Raw genomic sequence first — 13,432 nt, forward strand, 5'->3', positions numbered from 1 at the left:
CCCCCAAAACCTGGGCTTTCCCCAGGAAGGTTTTTGATTGGCCGCCTTCAGATATTTGAGTAGCTCTGCATTTTTTTTTTTAAAAAAAAACATTGCGCAGCAGCTGGCATCATTGCATAAGGATCTTCACTGTGTGACTGAAGGTAAGCCACGGCAGCCATTTTGTGGCTGGCTCCACCTCCTGAGGCAGCAGTTTTGAGGCAGCCATTTTCTGGTTTTAATTCTAAAACTGTCCACAGGCTCAAACAGTTTGGAGACCCCAGCTGTAGCATCTCCAGTTTAGATCAGAAAGACCATTCTTGGCCGGATGCTCTGGAGAGCCATGGCTAAGGCTTTTTTGGTAGAAAAAGCCCAGCAGGAACTCATTCGCAGATTAGGCCACACACCCCTGAGGTCACCATTGTTTCACATAGGGCTTTTTTTGTAGAAAAAGCCCTGCGGGAACTCATTTGTATATTAGGCCATACCCCTTGACTTCAGCATTGTTTCACAAAGGGTCTTTGGGGTAGAGAAAGCCCAGCAGGAACTTATTTGCATATCAGGCCACACCCCCTGATGCCAAGCCAGCCGGAACTGCGTTCCCGTGAGTTTCTGCTCAAAAAAAGCCCTGGCCAGTTAGTTTGGATGATACTGAGCTTAGTGAGTTAGTTTGGACGATACTGAGCTTAGTGAGCCAATGGGATTGGATTTTAGGGATCTATTCCACAATGGATATGGTCTAGGCCCTCATGAGTCAGGGGAAGGTGTCTTACAAGTAGGGCTTTTTTGTAGCAGGAGCTCCTTTGCATATTAGGCCACACCCCCATGATGTAGCCAACCCTCCAAGAGCTTACGGGGCTCTTCATACAGGGCAGGGGTGGCCAAACTGTGGCTCAGGAGCCACATGTAGCTCTTTCACACATATTGTGTGGCTCTTGAAGCCCCCACCGTCCTGTTGTCCAGCTTGGAAAAGGTCTTTCTCTCTTTAAATTAGTTCTCCAAGCCAAGTCAGCCGGCAGCTTGGAGAATGCATTTAAAGTTAAAAGTGGCTTTCTTTCCACCTCTCTCCCCCTCTATTTTCCTCCCTCCCTCCCTCCTTTCTCCCCTTCTCTCAAACATCTAACGTTCATGTCTTAGGGCTCGTGTGGGGTGTAGAGAGGAACATGGGCACTTTAAGACGTGCGAGGCACGGATGCAGGACATGAGGATTGAAGCCGGCTCCGACAGACACGCCAGGCCGGCGAGGAGTTGGGGTTTGTAACACGAAGCAGAACAAAGAAAAGCTGAAGAAATACCGGCTCGAGACTGCCCGTTTTGTGACAGTTCTTAAGCATCTGATGTTTATTCTGTGTGGCTCTTATGTTAAGCAAGTTTAGCCACCCCTGGTACAGGGCTTTCTGTAAGCTCCAGGAGGATTGGCTACATCAAGAGGGTGTAGCCTAATATGCAAAGAAGTTCCTGCTGCAAAAAAAAAGCCACTAGCAAAACAGATCCATGGGAACCAATCCAGGTTCCCCCCCGCCCCTCCCAGGACATCAGCTGTGTGTTAGATAGGTGAGGATGACTTTGTATTCCACACAAAGAGAGTTTTCCAGAGGCATGGAGGCACAAACTAATAAATATGCTTTAGCATTTATTACACAGCATCGCCCGAGTTTACCGAGCGCTTCTAAGGAATCCTTACAATAACCTTGTAAATCAGAAGAAGCTGGGGGAGGGGCAGAGACAACCTCTTGCCGACAGGAGTCATTTTGTAGAAAAAGAGGTGCCGGAGCTCATTAGCGCGACTCGTTTGTATAACTCCTTTGCCTACGCCACACGCCGCTGACATCACCGGAAGGTGCACAAAATTCCATCAGCTCAGCGTTTACCTTCAAATGCTTCTTGAGTTAGAATTGTCAGAATAAAACCTTACTCCCATCATACTTTTAAAATGACTTTCTCCTATGCGGCCGCAGTGGCACGAGGAAGATTTCCATCTGTCTGCTTTATAGGCTTGAGTTATTCCCCCCCTTTTTTGTGGGGGAAAATATTAGGAAGTTTGTCAAATCTTAAGAGTTCAGCAAAATTCTCACAGAGGAACAAGGGAGCCCAGAAACAAATATATTTTTGGTGTCGGGGGGGTAAACCCCGTGGCGCAGAGTGGTAAGCTGCAGTGCTGCAGTCCTAAGCTCTGCTCACGACCTGAGTTCGATCCCAGCGGAAGCTGGGTTCAGGTAGCTGGCTCAAGGTTGGCTCAGCCTTCCAGCCTTCCGAAGTTGGTAAAATGAGTCTCCAGCTTGCTGGGTGGAAAGTGTAGAGGACTGGGGAAGGCAAGGGCAAACCACCCCATAAAAAAGTCTGCCGCGAAAACGTCGTGATGCGATGTCACCCCAGAGTCGGAAACGACTGTTGCTTGCACAGGGGACTTCCTTGACCTTTTCTTTTCTTTTTTTAACCTTTTAAGAAAGAAAGAGCACAATGAAATTTAGAGGTTCCAGAGCTCCACTCCTGTGGGCTCCTGTCCAAAATGAGGCCTGCATACAGATATTATTCTGCTTGGGAAGCCCTAGATAGGCTTCCTCACTGGGAAACTGCATCCTGGAGTATGTATGGGGGAGAGAAATGGGGTGGTCATGGCGGGGAAGGATCCAGCCTGCAGATGGGAGAAACTGCCCAGCCCTATTTTATGCCAATTCTTACCTTTGCCCTCTGTAACTACCTTGGAATTTGAAAGGTGCAAACAGCATTTTAGGTGACCTACCCCGTGTTCATAGTAGCTCAAGTTCCTGACTGTCAAATACTCAGAGATTTTGGGGGAAAGGTGGACCGTGTCAATGCTGGGTGACACTCTAGGAGTTTCTCCTCATTTCCATGGCGATGACCATAGAGACTAGGGGGAATTCCTAGAGTGTCACTATGGATGCCATTTATTTTTCTCCTGTTTCTCAGCGGTTAAGTTTACTACCAGTCCTGAGCTGGTTTTACATTCTGCTTTTGAATGTTTTGAATTTATTTCATTTTATGTGGTTTATCTACGAGGAAAGGGTCACTGGAAAAGACAACAACGTTAGGAAAAGCGGAAGTCAGAGGGGGAAGAGGAAGAGGTGGGTGGGCTTTCTGAAGGAGGCCACAGGCCCTCCGTTGGTAGGACTTGAAGCAGGCCTCAATCAATAGGATGGTGTGGAAGTCATAAATTCATAGGGTCGCTATAATTTGGCAGCAACTTGACAGCACTTAACGCACACACTCATCCCCCTCCCCTTCCTTTTCTCAACAGGTGACAGGCTGGTGGGGGGGAGGAATGCTTCCCCCTCCCCCAGCCCAGTCAATACCTAATAGTAGTTATAAGTCGTATTTTTAACAATCAGTTTGGTATGGTGGTTAAGTGTGCAGACTCTTACCTGGGGGAACCGGGTTTGATTCCCCACTCCTCCATATGCATCTGCTGGAATGGCCTTGGGTCAGCCATAGCTTTCGCAGGAGTTGTCCTTGAAGGGGCAGCTTCTGGGAGAGCTCTCTCAGCCCCACCTACCTCACAGAGTGTCTTTTGTGGGGGAGGAAGGTAAAAGGAGATTGTGACTGCTTTGAGACTCTGAGTGGAGGAAGGAATATAAATCTAATGTCGTAGTCTTCTTCTTCTTTTCCTCATTTGCGTCAGAAGCCTTATACCCCTTGTCCTTCGCGATTCCCAGTTAAGGAGAAAATGCTATCCAAACAAATTACAAAGATGATTTGATTCCAGTCGTAAAAAGAGAAAGAAATGTTTACTGACAAAAACAGAAGCACTTCTTGCATGAGGTATTCATGGAGGTGCATTTAACTCATTGTGAAGAGATTAACTTTCAAAACATTAATTTGCTATGGCTCCAAACAGACCCGGGTAAGAGAGAGAAGAGAGGTCCTATATAACAGGGGTGGCCAACGGTAGCTCTTCAGATTTTTTTTGCCTACAACTCCCATCAGCCCAACATCTGGAGAGCTACCATTGGCCACCCCTGCTATATAGATGAAACACAGAAGGCAAGCAATGGCCAAAGAGGCTCAACATCTAACCAATGAGAAGGCAAGGCCTAGCATACCCCAGTGAAAGAGAATTATCTGAAGAAGATGATGAAGAAGAAGAGATTGGATTTATGCCCTGCCCTTCGCTACCTGAAGTAGTCTTAGAGAGGCTTACAATCTCCTTTCCCTTTCCCTCCCCACAACAGACATCCTGTGAGGTAGGTGGGGCTGAGGGGGCTCTGACAGAAAAATCTCTTGAGCAGAACAGCTCAGAGAGAGATATGGCTGACCCAAGGCCATTCCAGCAGGTGGAGGAGTGGGGAATCAAACCGGGTTCTTCCAGATAAGAGTCTGCACACTTAACCACTAAATCAAACTGGTCGTCATTAAGAAGACAGAAGAAGAGAGAAGATATTGGATTTCTATCCCGCCCTATACTCTGAATCTCCTTTACCTCCCCCTCCCCCACAACAAACACCCTGTGAGGTAGGTGGGGCCGAGAGAGCTCTGACAGAAGCTGCCCTTTCAAGGACAACTCCTATGAGAGCTATGGCTGGCCTAAAGCCATTCCAGCAGCCTTTCTCTCCTGGATCCTCCCACATGCAGAGTTACAATATCCAACAGGAACAGCACTCTGGAAGAGCAGTGCACTCACAGACTCAATATGGCTGCCAGCCTGGACTTTGATCTTGAAGTTCCGCCTTCCTCATTTAACCACACCCCTTTCGTACCACCCCTCCCACCTTTGGCCCTACCCTTTCTTTAAAGAAAGCAATCGCAAGTGTGATTCAAGAATCTCCCCCCCCCCCTCCCCAATTTGGGTGTGCTTAGAGTGGGGTAGGGATGACTATCGGTTTGGCTGATTGAAGATTCCTCTCCCGCCTTATCGCCTTGGACGGAAGGCAGCTTTTCAAACATCGCAGCTGCAATCTGCAAACACATCAAAACCATGTAGCAATCAATCAACGGATTAAGAGAAATGAACAGGACAACGCGCGAGATCAAAACGCAGTCGGATCCGCCAAGGAATTTTACCCTCTGTCGAACGCTCTTTGAAATAGAACCATCTGGACGTTGGGAGGGAAGGCACCCTCTAGGACCGCTCTGGGTGGCCATTCCAGAGAAACGAGCCCACCAAGGAAAAAGCCTTCGACCAGAGGATTTCCATGTGGATCATTTATGAGATGGTTCGGATACAAGAAGAAGGACAGAGTAAAAGGCGAAAGATTTATGCAACTTGAAGAGAATCCATTGAAAATATGAACTTTTCATATGAAGCTGCCTTCTACTGAATCAGACCCCCCTGGGTCCATCAAAGTCAGTCTTGTCTACTCAGACCGGCAGCGGCTCTCCAGGGTCTCAAGCTGAGGTTTTCCACGCCTACTTGCCTGGACCCTTTTTAGTTGGAGATGCCGGGAATCGATCCTGGGACCTTCTGCTTACCAAGCAGATGCTCTATCACTGAGCCACCATTCCTCTCCTGATGAACATATGAAGCTGCCTTCTACTGAATCAGACCCTCGTGGTCCATCAAAGTCAGTCTTGTCTACTCAGACTGGCAGCGGCTCTCCAGGGTCTCAAGCTGAGGTTTTCCACGCCTACTTGCCTGGACCCTTTTTAGTTGGAGATGCCGGGAATTGATCCTGGGACTTTCTGCTTACCAAGCAGATGCTCTATCACTGAGCCACCATTCCTCCCCTGATGAACATATGAAGCTGCCTTCTACTGAATCAGACCCTCGTGGTCCATCAAAGTCAGTCTTGTCTACTCAGACTGGCAGCGGCTCTCCAGGGTCTCAAGCTGAGGTTTTTCATGCCTACTTGCCTGGACCCTTTTTAGTTGGAGATGTCAGGGATCGATCCTGGGACCTTCTGCTTACCAAGCAGATGCTCTACGACTGAGCCACTATTCTTCATACTTTCTCATAGTATCATCTCTCTGTAATTCTCTACTCATCAACTTTCTTCTGATTTTGATTTTTCTCCTTTTTGTTTTTCTTTTCTTTTCTAGTCTTGGGATGATGCAAAGTGGTGTGCTATCAAAGATTTCAGGTTTTCACGGCTGGTAACATCATTAGGGTTTGTAGAATCTTTCGGGCTCAAGTGCCGTGTTCTACTGGTGTGGTGTGCCTTATTCATATGTTATGAGGACTGGCAAGAATGATTAAAATCACACCACTTTACTCGCTACATGACAGTTCTTCGCAGGAGATTGTATTTGTATAGCATATTAGTTTGTTCAGATCAACTGGCTGCTATTGTGCACAGATATCCTGTACTTTGTTAGTTTAATGCTTTTAATTGCTTTGCAAATACTTGCAATCATGAATAAACTTCTTTTAAAGGGGGGAATGTATGAGCTTCTATGGATTACTACAGTCTTTGCCAGTTGCTGAGGTAACAGTTTCGTAAGTGGTTTTTTGGTAAAAGATTTGAAGCCATTAGCATGCATTAGGATATTTGATGCTTTTTTGGTGGAGTGGTTAATAGTGCAGGCTCTTATCTGGGAGAACCGGGCTTGATTCCCCACTTCTCCACTTGTGGCTGCTGGAAAGGCCTTGGGTTAGACACAGCTCTTGAAGGAGTTGTCCTCGAAAGGGCAGATGCTGTGAGAACTCTCTCAGCCCCACCCACCTCACAGAGTGTTTGTTGTGGGGAAAGGAGATAAAGGAGATTGTAAGCCGCTCTGAGACTCTGATTCAAAGAAGAGGGTGGAGTATAAATCTGTGGTCTTCTTTTTGGGGGCTCCCTATAGTTTAGGATGACCCCCTGGAAGTTATGGAAATTATGGGCAATTCCGGAGGGCCTGTAAGGCAGTCCTCTTCCGGTTGGCATACAACTGACCGGCACCTGAATATTTTAAGGAAGACTGCGGGATAGCACACTGATGAGTTGCGTTTGTTTTATTGTGTAAATTCTTAATGTATTTTAATTCTTAATTTTATTGTTGGAATTTTTACGTCGTGAGCCGCCCTGAGCCTGCTTCGGTGGGGTAGGGCGGGATATTAATCAAATAAATAAATAAATAAAATTATATTTGGGGTGACAATGGATTTAAATTTGCCTGCTTAAAATTTTACTTTGCATCTGGTTTTATGGAATGTAATTCCATTACAATCAAGGTTCATTTGTTTTTTTAAGGACAGAGTTGCCGTGTGAGATTCTACCAGGTGATACAGTGGTAACCGCCATTTTGAATTGGCTCAGGAAGCAAACTGGTCCCTGTAAGCTGTGGAGTCTTGTGAGCAAACAGGGCCAAGTGTACATATTTTTTCGAGTGGGGGCATAACCAAAGAATGGCGCCTCAACTCAAAAAATGGGAGGCAGGCGATCTGCCCCCCCCCATTTAAACACCCCATGTGGTTGTTTAAATGGGGAGGCAAGCTGGAGGCCTTTGCTGCCTCCCGATCGAGTGGGGAAATGGCGAAGAAAGGCGATCTGCCTCCCCATCCCCATTTAAACACCTCATTGGGATGTTTACATGAGGAGGGAAACCATTGGGCTTGCCTTTGCTGCCACCTCTCCTCGTGGGGAGATGACAAAGGAAGACGATCTGCTTCCCCCTCCCCATTCAAACACCCTGGTGAGTTGTTTAAAGCGGGGGGGCACAAGGCTGCTTTTGCCACCTCTCCACCTTTCGGAGAGGTGGCAAAGCTGGGGATCTTTCTCCTGCTCCAGTCTGCTCTGGGGGAGGGTGCCCAATTCCGTGCCCCCCTCCAGCAGTGCCCAGGGCTTAATGCCCACCCTCTGGCCTCCTAGACCTGGCTCTGTGAGTGAAAAGTCTACTTTGTGAACTACCGGCATCAAAGTTGTGAGCTCCTGCATCAAGTAGTTTGCTCTGCGGCCATTTTTCCTGAGCTAGCATGAAAAAGTGTGACCTGGGGGCTAAAGAGCTGTGATCTAGCTCACACTAACTCAGCTTAGAGGGAACACTGATAGCCAGTATGACTGGAGTTCTATTTAGGCCTCCTGCTTTACCTACCCCCATATCCTGCCCTGAAGATGCGGTTGGCAAGTCCCTGCGTTCTCCTGGAAGTGACGTCATCGCGCTGTCGCCATTGTGTGGCGGCTGCTCTAGGCGTTTCTGGGAAAACTCTATGCCTTTCCCAGACGCTCTAGCCATTTGGCAGGGTAAAACTCTATGGTACCTATTGTACCAAAGAGTTTTCCTACCAAAAGGCTAGAGTGTCTGGGAGAACCATAGAATTTTCCCGGAAATGCATAGAACAGCTGCCACACAGTGGCGACAGCGTTTTTCTGGGAAAACTTTAGGTACTCTAGGCGTTTCTAGGTGTTTATGGGAAAATTCTATGCTTTTCCCAGGTGCTCTAGCCATTTGGGAGGGAAAAACTCTATGGTACCTATTGTACCATAGAGTTTTTCTCCCAAAAGGCTAGAGTGTCTGGGAAAACCATAGAGTTTTCCCAGAAACGCCTAGAGCGGCCACCGCACAACAACGCAGGCGCGATGATGTCACTTCCGGGTGATGTCATCGTGCTGGCAACGTCGGGGGAGATTCCTCCCACCAGCCCAATGTTGGCTGGCAGGTTGGGAACCTTCCGGACGGGGGAACTCCTGCCCAAACCGGTGAAGAACTGTGGGAGAAAAGAATGGCCTCCACATTAGAGATGCTCTAGGAATTTCCCCTGGCACCCCAGAGCTAAGCAGGGATGAGATGTAACTCCAGGATTTCTCTTTCTCTTGGACTCTGAGGTATCCTATTGAGTCTACCCAGTGCAGCTGCTATTACTTCCAGGAGAGCTGATCTCTGGGTCCTGGCGTTGCAATTCCTGGAGAACTCTAGGCCTCTGGTAACTCTATCATGATGCCCTCCCAGACAACTTTTGTTGTGACACACTCATTGGTCCCAGTTGTAGGGTAGCCAGCCCCCAGTTAATGGCTGGAGATCTCCCATTGTTACCACTGATTTTCAGGTGACAGAGATTTAGGGTTGCCATTCCTCAGGTGGGTAGTGAAACTATAGGATCTTAGTGTACAGCTGTGTAAATAAAAAAAAAACCACTAAGAGACATCATAAATTTTAAACAAGAAGACAGTGTAATGTAGAGGTCAGTGGTGTTCTGGCAAAGCTTGCACATAGAACTTCAAATAGAAAGCATGTGGCAAAAAAAAAACAACATAAACAGAAGACAGTTCAAAAGCAGTCTTTCCGATCACAAAGGAGTGACCATTTCCCAGTATTTAGTTCATGGAACCAAAAGAAGCCCTTCCGAAGACGTCTGTTCTAGATATCAGGACGTTTCACCAACCTTTCTTCAGTTTGGAGGCTTATATATCACTGGACCCCAATCTTTACAATACATTCACAGGAGACCAACAAGGTTCAGAACATATCTATAAGATTTCCAGGTTCTTTGGAAGGGCTTCTTTTGGTTCCATGAACTAAATACTGGGAAATTGTCACTCCTTTGTGATCAGAAAGACTGCTTTTGAACTGTCTTCTGCTTATGTTTTTTTGCTACATGCTCTTTTCTATTTGAAGTTCTATGTGCAAGTTTTGTCAGTACACCAATCCCCAGGTGGGGTCAGGGGATTCCCCAGTTTGGAGGTCCTCCCCCCGCTTCAGGGTCATCAGAAAGCGGGGGTGGTGGAAATGTCTGCTGGGCACTCCATTATACCCTGTGTAGACCAGTTCCCATAGGGTATAACTGAGAATTCCTCTGTGGGTATCTGGGGCTCTGGGGGAGGGCTGCTTTTTGAGGTAGATGCGCCAAATTTTCAGCATAGCATTCGGTGCCTCTCCTCAAACCGCCCTCCACGTTTCAAAAGGATTGGACCAGGGAGTCCAGTTCTATGAGCCCCCAAAGAAGGTGTCCCTGTCCTTCATTATTTCCAATGGAGGGAAGGCATTTAAGAGGTGTGAGGTCCCTTTCAATGAAGTTCAATTATGCTTGACACAGCCTTGCTCCTGGCTCCGCCTCTGGCCACTCTGGAAGGTGGACTCTATGGCACTCTGCCCCATTGAAGTCCCTCCCTTCCCCAAACACCGTCCTCTTCAGGCTCCACCCACCAAAATCTCCAGGTATTTCCCAACCTGGCACTGGTGACCTTAAACACAAACCTCTTTAGAAGGGGAGAGGCCTGCGAAGTGTCTCTCTAATTCTGACTTTCAACAGCCTGCAGAGCTTCGAGCTACGGGGAAAGAGAACAAAACAAAATATTAGCGACTGCTCGCTCTCCTCCATTTCTTTTTCTATAGCATTCAATTAATTTTAATTTACCGGGTGCCGCTATGCTATGGGGTAATTGCTTCTATTCCTGGAAACTGCGTCGACTCTAGTCGGGCGCACACCGCCCTCCAGTTAAGCACACTTTAAAGCGAGAGTCCTTCGTTTGAACTCCAGCCCTGTCTCATTTCCATTCCTCTCCCTTTGTGGTTAATAATAATATTTAGCATCTAAAGGGGGCACTTAACATCTTCAAAGTTGCGTTTGCAGACGTTAAATAATGAAACAGCGTGACCCTCCTCCCCTCTTTGTGTTGTGAGTGGAGAGGCTTTTTGCAGGAGGAGAGATCCGTCTCTGCGCATGTACCTACACGGGGTAATGGGAGTGAAACATTCATATCGGAGCAGGGTTTCAAAGCATGAATTGCCTGACGGGATTCAAGGCACGCTGTCGTCGCGTTATTTATTTTATTTCTTTTGTCTTGTTTAATTTATCTCCTGCCTTTGGACATATGGACATATGAAGCTGCCTTATACTGAATCAGTCCCTTGGTCCATCAAAGTCAGTATTGTCTACTCAGACTGGCAGCGGCTCTCCAGGGTCTCAAGCTGAGGTTTTTCACAGTTATTTGCCTGGACCCTTTTTTGGAGATGCCAGGGATTGAACCTGGGACCTTCAGCTTCTCAAGCAGATGCTCTACCACTGAGCCACCATCCCTCCCTAACACTTATGAGGCTCTCCAGGGTCTCAAGCTGAGGTTTTTCACAGTTATTTGCCTGGACCCTTTTTTGGAGATGCCAGGGATTGAACCTGGGACCTTCTGCTTCCCAAGCAGATGCTCTACCACTGAGCTACCGTCCCTCCCTGACACTTATGAGGCTCTCCAGGGTCTCAAGCTGATGTTTTTCACACTTATTTGCCTGGACCCTTTTTTGGAGATGCCAGGGATTGAACCTGGGACCTTCTGCTTCCCAAGCAGATGCTCTACCACTGAGCCACCGTCCCTCCCTAACACTTATGAGGCTCTCCAGGGTCTCAAGCTGAGGTTTTTCACACTTATTTGCCTGGACCCTTTTTTGGAGATGCCAGGGATTGAACCTGGGACCTTCTGCTTCCCACGCAGATGCTCTACCACTGAGCCACTGTCCCTCCCAATCGGGACCCAACCCTGCTTACATCTTTCTCCTCCCCTCTGTTTTATCTTCACAACAACCCTGTGAAGTAGGTCAGACCATGAGCGTTTGAAGGGCTCAAGCTCACCCTGCACATTTCCATGGCAGAGCAGGGATTCGAACCTGGGTCTTCCAGCTCCTAGTCCAACACTCTAACTTAGGGGTCCCCAATCTTTTTGAGCCTGCAGGCCCATTTGGAATTTGGACGCTGTGTGGTGGTTGCAGTCACAAAAAAGCTGCTGCAAAATGGCTGCCACAGGAGGTGGAGCCAGCCGCAACATGATTGCCACAGCTCAGCTTGGGTGATACGGTGTAGATCTTTGTGCTGTGGCAGCAGCCGCTGCCAAAACAATGTTTTACAGAATCCACACAGCTAATCAAATCTCCAAAAGCAATCATGAAACTTGTTGGGCAAAACCCTTCCCTGGCCCCACCCACTTCCTAAAAACACTTGGTAAGTGCCAAAAATGGTATTAGAATAATAGAATCAAAGGTTAATAGAGTTGGAAGGGAACTCAAAAGTCATCTAGTCCAACCCCCTGCACAATGCAAGAAACTCACAAAGACCTCCCCCAAAATTCACAGGATCTTCATTGCTGACAGATGGGCCATCTAGCCTCTATTGAAAAACCTCCAAGGAAAGAGAGCCTGCAACCCATCTTCTCCATTCAACTGTCACAACAGCCCTGTGAGGTAGGTTAGGCTGAGATAGGGCCTGCTGGCCCATGGTTACCGAGACGTCATAGTTGGGAAGGCAATTTGAACTGGGGTCTTCCAGAGCCTAGTCCAATAACATCTGTTGTAATCGAAGGGATCTTTCTGGGAATGCTTTATTCCTTTTTTGAATATTAAGATCCCATCTTTTCATTCAACAGAGACCACCTCAGTGGCATATCACTAAGCAAATTAACTTTGCAGCAAAATGCCAACCATTAAAAAAAAAAGAAACCAATTTCAAACCACCGCATGAAACGAACCAGCTCCAACGCCAATCTTGAAAGCGAACGCTTTAAACAGCAAGCGGGTTGGCGCAGATGAGAGCTTGTTCCACACGATGAACATCTTCTGGATGTTTCTTGGGAAGGCCAGAAGAGATGGGTTGCAGTGAGCTTCAAGTGGCAAGCTGTTCCGCAGGCTGAGGACAGAGGTAGATTCAGATGGGTCTCCTTGTTCGTAGCAGGAGAAGAGACCCAGAGCCCAGGAGTACCTTAAAAACGAACCACATTTGTGGCAGGATAGGAGCTTTCATAAGTCATTGCAAACTTCTTCAGAAGCTCCTTGTTGTTGTTGTTCAGTCGCACAGTCGAGTCCGACTCTTTGAGGCCCCATGGACCAAGTCACGCCAGGCCCTCCTGTCTCCTCCGCCATCCTCCGAAGTCTGCTCAAATTCATGTTAGCAAATTAGCAGACAGTATAAAAGAAGCTGGTGCAAGTTACGACAATACTCAGAACAATGGACTCCCCAGGACTTAACAGGGATGTTGCTTTCTAAAATCACTTCATATGCTAAACTCATTAAGCCAATCCCCAGAAGGGATTGTAGGTCCTTGAGTTAGCAATGAAGCATATTCTTGGTGTGTGGGAAATCCCAAATGCCATCTTGGTAAGACTGTAGGCAGCCTCTGTTGGGAAACTTTACCAAAGTTTCAGAAGCCCAGCTTTGTATGTTGTTGTTGTTCAATCACACAGTTGAGTCCGACTCTTTGCGAACCCCTGGACCAAGTCACGTCAGGCCCTCCTGTCTTCCACCATCCTTTCAAATTCATGTTAGTTACATCAGTAATGCTGTCCAGCCATCTCCTCTTTTGCCGTCCCCTTCTTCTTTTGCCTTCTGTCTTTCCCAGCATCAGGGTCTTCTCCAGCGAGTGCTCCCTTCTCATCGGGTGGCCAAAGTATTTGAATTTCAGCTTCAGCATCTGACCTTCCAGGGAGCAGTCAGAGTTGATTTCCCTTAGGACTGACGGATTTGATCTTCTTGCAGTCTGAGGGACTCTCAAGAGTCTTCCCAGCACCACAGCTCGAAAGCATCTATTCTTCTGCGCTCGGCCTTCCTTATGGTCCAACTCTCACAGCCATACAGTACTACTGGGAATACCATCGCTTTGACTAC

At 47.5% G+C, this 13,432-nt stretch overlaps 1 non-coding gene across 1 annotated transcript; it reads right to left on the reverse strand.

Moving 5' to 3' along the window:
• Positions 1 to 10,795: 10,795 nt before the first annotated feature.
• TRNAL-GAG (transfer RNA leucine (anticodon GAG)) lies at positions 10,796 to 10,870 on the reverse strand. Its single transcript has one exon. It is a non-coding gene; the product is annotated as a tRNA-Leu (tRNA).
• Between the last annotated feature and the right edge of the window lie 2,562 nt (positions 10,871 to 13,432).

The sequence above is a fragment of the Heteronotia binoei genome, chromosome 20 (genome assembly GCF_032191835.1).
Source record: "Heteronotia binoei isolate CCM8104 ecotype False Entrance Well chromosome 20, APGP_CSIRO_Hbin_v1, whole genome shotgun sequence".
NCBI classification, from domain to species: domain Eukaryota; kingdom Metazoa; phylum Chordata; class Lepidosauria; order Squamata; family Gekkonidae; genus Heteronotia; species Heteronotia binoei.